Source organism: Nematolebias whitei, chromosome 2 (assembly GCF_014905685.2).
Source record: "Nematolebias whitei isolate Nwh7 chromosome 2, NemWhi1, whole genome shotgun sequence".
In the NCBI taxonomy this organism is placed as follows: Eukaryota; Metazoa; Chordata; class Actinopteri; order Cyprinodontiformes; family Rivulidae; genus Nematolebias; species Nematolebias whitei.
The window spans coordinates 1,314,895-1,322,571 of record NC_056499.1 but is presented as its reverse complement, the minus strand read 5'-3'; the positions used below and the strand labels follow the sequence as shown (position 1 = coordinate 1,322,571).

Genomic DNA, 7,677 nt, shown 5'->3' with positions numbered 1-7,677 from the left:
TCCCCTCAGGAAGGAGGTTAAGGAGCATTAAGTGTAGAACCACTAGACTGAGGAACAGCTTCTACCCTGAGGCTGTTAGACTCATGAATCTCTAACTAGAATAATCACTGTGAAAAATCACATCATGTTGCTGCTGATCTGTTTCATGTTGCTGCTGATCTGTTTCATGTTGATGTGTTCATGCGTGCACATCTGCTCACAGACTCATGTTCATGTTTGTGCTGATGTTCAATGTTTTATGTTATGAGTGCTTAGTGTATATTTAGTTGATGTTTTTCTTAGTTCATATCTTAGATGTTATTACTGTTTTTCTTAGACATTTTATTGTTGGATGTAACTGGGACCTTGTGTACATAATTTCGCTCCACCACATGTACCACATGAGGTGCGAATGACAATAAAGAAACTCTGACTCTGACTCTCTGACTCTTTATGGCTTCCCACACTCTCCTACATCTCCAGAGTCGTTTGCTTCGCTGCCCGCAGCCTTTTCTGGGTCTCTTCTCTTTGATGTTGGACAAAAAGCCACAGACTGAGCAGAATGTTAAACAAAGCTACAATATCCTCCATTTTTGTGGTGTATCTTTGGGGTCGTCTTCTTCTAATACGATTAGTGGTGGTTACTAAATAGTTTAATGGAGCACTACCGCCACCAGCTGGTAAGGCGCGTTGGATTCTGGACCCGCCTACTAGGACCGGTACTGAAGTGTATATGGAAAAGCAACATGTGCCGCGCTGAACCGAGTTGAGCCGACTCGAACAGTCACTATGGAAAAGGGTCATTATTAATCCCAATGCCACAGGTCAGAACCAGGTCAAGAGTGTGAGGATGAGAGTGAATAGGTGTTTGGACATTTTGTGTAAAACCAAGTGACTCTTAAAAAAGTTTTTAAAGGCTATGCTTGAGTTATCACTTTCAACATCTACATGAATATTGAACTCAGCCATTATTAAGATGTTATCAGTATTTAGTAGTAAGTCAGTTGAGAATTCAGACAAAAACAGAGCATAGGAGCCTGGTGGATGATATATAACAACTAGTGAGAGTGGCTATTCCATTTTCTATTTTGGCTGGGATAGACTTGGAGACACCGACTCAAAAGTATTATAACTAATAATTGACCAGTTGTTCTATGAACATTTAAATTTAAATAATTAACAGGAGTGGATTAATTTATACTAACAAAATCCTCCTGTTGTAGCCAAGTTTCTGTCAGACAGAATAAATCAATATGATGATCCGTAATCAGTTCATTAACTAACCAGGATTTAGAGGAAATATCTAATGTTCAATGGTCCACATTTAATGATTTCCTTATTTTGTTCTGGTAAAGTAAGGTCGTTTTCACACCAGATAGTCTGGTAGACTCAGTTCAGGACCAATATTCATGACATTTTGTTACATTTGAGCTGGTGCGTTTACATTCACACTGCACTCGAACCGCGCTGGAGTTCGCTTCTACCGGACCGAGACCTAGGTTTTACCCCGGGCCAGAGTTCGCCTTTTTGTTCCGTGACAGAGTTCGATGGTGTGTTCACACCTCCCCAAACGAACCGGACTTTCTAGGAAAACGAGCTAGAGTTCGATTAAAGCGACTAAACAGGGCTGGTGTGAATGCACCCTAACTGTGTTAATTTTAATAAAATTTTTATGGTTTATATTTTTAGAGCTGATTTTTGGTTAATTTAATTTGAGCCGTGAGCGAGTTGACACTGTTTCAATGGGGGTGTGGGTGGGTAACGGAGAAGCAGCAGAGAGGTGTAGAAGACCACCTTTTTTTTTTTTTTTTTGGGACTATATGGTGCACTGGATTATAAGGCGCATTAAGCGAAACTAAAACATTTTAACAAACCATTTTTATGTGGTACACAGTGCTCAAAAATCTGAGGTCAGTAAGCACAACCAGAATTATTACATAAGGTGCACTGGATTATAAGGCTCACAGTTGATTTTTGATAAAATTAAAGGATTTTAAGTGCACCTTACAATTAGAAAAATATGGTATATCTCTGCTTCCTGGACTGATTTCTAGACTGGAACATTAATTGCAAACAATCCGGATGTCCAACTGAATCAGCCAAGTTTTTAAAGAGAAGTGCTGCTCCATTTAAGGTGGGATGAATTCCATCTCTCCACATCAGACCGGGTTCTGCCCAAAATGCACTCCAGTTGTCTACAAATCATACGCTATGTTGTTTTCAGAGCACCACCTGGACGCCCAGTGGTTGAAAGCCGGCATACGGCTAAACACGTCATCGTTGGACAGGTTGGGGAGGGGGCCAGAGAAAACTACAGAGTCAAATATAGTTTCTGTGAAGTTACACACCGAAGCAACATTATTTTTAGTGATCTCTGATTTGCGTAGCCGAGTGTCCTTTTTGCCGACGTGAATAATAATTTTACTGTATTTCGCCTTAGCTTTAGCCAGTAGTTTCAAGTGGGATTCAATGATGCTCGCTCTGGCCCCTAGAATGCATTTGACTGTGGTTTGAGTCACTGGTGCCACGTTTTGAACTATGATGTGAACACAAAGACTATGTGGCTGCATAAATAATGAAATTTTGTGTCAATACCTAAATATATCATAGCTTTATCCCTAAGAGATACCTACTCATCCAAAACCCATTCACGTATAATCACTGGGAAAAATCAGGTATATTGGAAGAAATAACATCCTGATCCTCACATTGCTAAAATATTACTTTTTTCACTGGTACCACCAACTCAGATTAAAAAACATTTCAATTTTTGGAGTCCATGTTTCAGATGAATTAACGAATACTAAACTAAGATGTTCACTGGAATAAAAAAGCCATAAAAAATTCTGAGTTTCAAAAAAAAAAAAGGCATCAATTTTTTTGGCCTTAGGGGAATCTAGACAGAAATTTTGGTAAAATATTTCAACAGAAAACTGTATATCTTTTGCACCTTAGAGTGGTTGAGCAAGGATGAATGTGCATTGTTTTGAGCCTTTGGTGTGAATAATGAGCTAATATTTTTGATGTAAATACCTCTCCAACAGAAACCTCTCTGTCACTATAAAAAGTTTACGACCTCAAGGGGTGAACAGAGTTGTGGCATGCCCCAGGGCTCAGTCCTAAGCCCCAACAGGATTTATATTTACAAGCAAAGTCAAAACTATAATTAACATTACTATCTTTATGTTGATAATTCTCAGTTACTTTAACTGATGAAATATAAGAATTCAACAGCTATGTGTGAATTCTACAGCTTTATTGTCAGTCTTACATAAATGGCAAATGGCCAAAAATATGTTAAAAAACAATAAGAGTAAGTTGGAGATACTCTAAAAAAGTTAAATCTGGTCCTCTGGATATTCAAAAAAACAAAACAAAGCAAAACAACAAAAAAAAATTTAGAAACGTTTCGTCTCTCATCCAAGAGACTTCCTCAGTCTGAGGTGCTGTATTCAGCTCAGTCTCTTAAATAGCACCTTCTCAGAGTGGATCAACCAGTTTTGCTGCTGACAACCAGAACCAGCTGATCACATGATCAAGAAGGACCATCAGCCTAACAATGGATCATTAGCACCTGATGGCTGTTTACTGTTCACAGAGGGCTGAGTGATACTAGCAATCCCAGCATTGTAAGAGGGGGACAGTTGAACCTGGAGGCTCCACCCCTGTTTAATGATGGACGGTTTCTTTTCACAAAGATGGCCTCCTTTACTCCTCTCTCAAACCATCGTTCCTCTCTATCCAGGATGTGAACATCTTCATCCCTGAAAGAGTGACCGCTGGCCTGGAGATGAGTGTAGATTGCAGAGTCCTGGCCTGATGATGTTGATCTTCTGTGCTGGGCCATCCTTTTGGCCAGTGGCTGTTTAGTTTCCCCGATGTAAGACTGATCACCCTCCTGACACTGAACAGCATACACAACATTGCTCTGTTTGTGCCGGGGGACTGGATCTTTGGGATGAACCAGTCTTTAATGTATTTTGGGGTTTAAAAGCCACTGGGACGTTATGTTTAGAAAATAAACGTCTCAGTTTCTCTGGTACTCCCTCAACATATGGAATGACCACTGGTCTGGGTCTGGGTTCCTCCTTTTCACCTGATGGCTGACTGGAGTCCTGTTTGGGTTTCTTCTCTGCTTTCAGGAAGGCCCAGTTAGGATATCCACATTGCTCTGTCTGTTGTGGGATTTCTCCTTCTGCCTGGCTCCTGAGCTAGTGGGGATGCTGACTGCTCTGTGGTACAGAGTCCTGATGACTCCTAACTTGTGCTCCAAAGGGTGATGGGAGTCAAACTGCAAATACTGGTCTGTGTGGGTGGGTTTGCGGTACACCTCAGTTTGCAAATGTCCTCTATCAGAGACTGAGACCTCACAGTCCAAGAAAGCCAACTTGCCATTTTTTTCATCTTCTCGTGTGAACTTGTATTTATCCACAGAGTTGATGTGGTCAGTAGTCAGTTGGAGATAATACATTTTAGTCCTTTCGAATTGTTTTATTACTGATGATTTTAGGGATAATTCAGTTTTTATAATTTTATGCGGGGAGTGAGTGGGTGTGTGTGTGTGTGGTGGTGGGGGGGGGCTTAAGGACTGGTGAATGCCTTTCAAAATAAAATTTTAATTAAAGTTGACTATTTTTGCCCTTCTCTGTCTCAAAGCTAGTGATCCCTGCTGTACGGACACACTGAAAACAAACCTTCCCAGGACTTTTGTATCTAAAATCTAATTTTGTAATAAATGTTAATGAGTTTGGAATGCCGTCATCTTTGTACAGACATGTAACTTGCCTGTGTGCCCAAACTTCTGGTTTTCTTCCATTCTTGCAGCTGTGGGAGCGCGCAGCCTGTGTGAGACTCCTGTTATAGGTGGTTTTGTTATTATATGCAGGTGCACAAACTCCTCCACCATGACAAGGTGGCGATTCAAGAAGGAACATGGCCCACTCGGACTCAATGTCCGCCACCTCAGCTGGGATGCAGTTAAAGCTCTACCGGAGGTGTGAGTTGAAGATCCCTATGACAGATTCTTTTGCCAGGTGTTCCCAGCAAACACTTGGTACACGTTTGGGTCTCCCGGGTCTGTCCGGCATCTTCCCCCACCATCTGATCCACCTCACCACAAGGTGGTGATCGGTTGACAGCTCAGCTCCTCTCTTCACCCAAGTGTCCAAAACAAACGGCCGCAAATCAGATGACACGACTACAAAGTCAATCATTGATCTACGACCTAGGGCGTCCTGGTGCCAAGTGCACTTATGGACATCTTTATGTTCGAACATGGTGTTGATGATGGACAAACTATGACTAGCACAGAAGTCCAACAATAGAACACTTCTTGGGTTCAGATCAGAGAGGCCATTCCTCCCAGTCATGCTCCTCCAGGTCACAGTGTCATTACCCATGTGGGTACTGAAGTCCCCCAGCAGAATAAAAGAGTCCCCAGATGGCAGACCTTGCAGCACTCCCACAAAGTACTCAGAAAAGGCCGGATACGCTGAACTGCTGTTCGAAACATAGGCACAAAACACAGTCAGAACCCGTCCTCCCACCAGAAGGCGAAGGGAAGCCACCCTCAAATCTAATGGGGAAAACTCCAACACACAGGCACCAAGTCAGGGGGCTATAAGTAGGCCCACACCAACTCAACGCCAATCACAATGGGCAACTCCAGAGTGGAAAAAGGTCCAGCCCCTCTAAAGGAGATTGGTTCCAGAGCCCATGCTGTGCGTCAAGTTGAGCCCAACTATATCTAGTCGGTACCTCTCAACATTGCGCACAAGCTCAGGCTCCTCCCCCACCAGAGAGGTCACATTCCAGGTCCCAAGAGCCAGCTTTCGTAAGCCAAGGTCAGAGCGCCAAGGTACCCGCCTTCAGCCACTGCCCATGGCATCATGCACCCGACCTTTATGGCCCTTCCTGCAAGTGGTGGGTCCATAGGAAGGGAAAACCCATGTTGCTCCATCGGTCTGAGCCCGACCGGGTAGAGAGCTGGTTACTAGGCACTCGTTGATGAGCCCCTCTCCCAGGCCTGGCTCCAGGATGGGGGCCAGTAACCCGCATCTGGGCAAGGGACAGTGACTTTCTTGTTTTATCCTGTCCAGACAAGTCTTGTGAATTGCACTTTGTCTGGCCTGTCAACTAGGACCAATCTGCCTTGGGAGACCCCCAACAGCATAGCTCCTAGGATCATTCAGGCACACAAACTGAAGCTGAAGAAGGAGTCCTATCAGGCCTTGTTGGCCAGTAGGACTCTGGAGGCAGGTGAGGAGTACCGGAGGACCAAGCAGTCTGCAGTCTTGGCTGTTGCTGAGGTAAAAGCTCAGATGTGGGAGGAGTTCGGTGAGGCCTTGGATAGAGACTCTCGGTCGGCTCTGAGAACATTCTGGCAAACCATCAGGCGACCAAGGAAGGGAAAGCAACAATTCAATAACACTGTGTTCAGTGAAGGTGGGGTAATGTTGACCTCAACCAGTTATGTTGTCGGGAGGTGGAAGGAATACTTCTCGGACCTTCTCAATTCCAACAACATGTCAGGATGCCAAGTCTGGGGACTTTGGGATTCGTCCGTCCATAACTGTGGCTGAGGTTGCCAAGGTAGTTTAAAAGCTCCGAGGCTGCAGGGCTCCGGGAGTGGATGAGATTTTCCCCGATTTCCTTAAGGCTTTGGATGTTGTGAGGCTGTCTTGGGTGACACACATTTGCAATGTCTTGTGGACATCAGAGGCAGTGCCGCTGGATTGTGTTGGATTTCATATTTTTATACCTTTTTATATTTCCTATCAAGCATTCAAATGTCATGTTATACAAAGTGTGTGCGTGTCTTTCTTCCAGGGTTGAACTATATTTATAGAAAATGTTTACTAATTCTAACTATTTTACCTTTACATATAATCTTATATCAGCTAATGATAATTTTACAAGTTCACATTTGATATATTACAAGCAATCAAATCATGTCAGATAGCAGACTGATTAACATAAATAAAGCTAGAACACATTTCTTTAATTTAGACTTAATATAGTTTGACTAAATAAAATCCCTCAGGTTCTCTATAAGTCAGAGGGATCAATTAAGAACACATAAACATGAGTTAGTTAATAATTAATAGTTATTAATTATTCCTAGAAAGAAAATAACTTTAACTCAAGATAATTTGGTATCACTAAGGTATAATCAAGTTAAACTGAAACAGAGCTAAAACAAAGAACCGATTTCAGTGAGCCATAAACTTCTTATCTGTGGAATGTATAACGTCCTTCAGGGGGCGGGCTAGATCAGTAACCATGGCAACCGAAGGGCTAAACCAATCAGAAGAGCTAGCCTTCTCAAGCTTTGATAAAAGCCAGAAATGACACACGCCCAGCGAGCATTTCCGGGGAAGACCAGACCGAGACGGTTCATCTTTAATGCTCCAAATATATGCATATATTTTACAAATGTAATTGTTTGTCTCTGAATACCTGTAACTCCTGTTTGTCAAATAAATCTTTTGAACTAAGGTGACCGTCCCAGCTGTTTTGAACACGATCGTGGCAGCAAGCCACAACAATTGACAAACTGGGGTGGTGGTTCCCCTCTTCAAAAAGGGGGACCAGAGGGTGTGCTCATAGGGGCATCACTCTCCTTAGCCTCCCTGGTAAGGTCTTGTCAGGGGTACTGGAGAAGCAAGTCCGATCATTTGTCGAACCTCAGATCCAGGA

The 7,677-nt window shown here is 42.9% G+C and overlaps 1 protein-coding gene across 1 annotated transcript in view; it reads right to left on the bottom strand.

Annotated features, from left to right (window-relative positions):
* The window catches only part of lgr4 (leucine-rich repeat containing G protein-coupled receptor 4), a gene marked incomplete at its 5' end in the record, with an annotated part of 163,941 nt that overhangs the window by 15,756 nt on the left and 140,508 nt on the right, over positions 1 to 7,677 (bottom strand).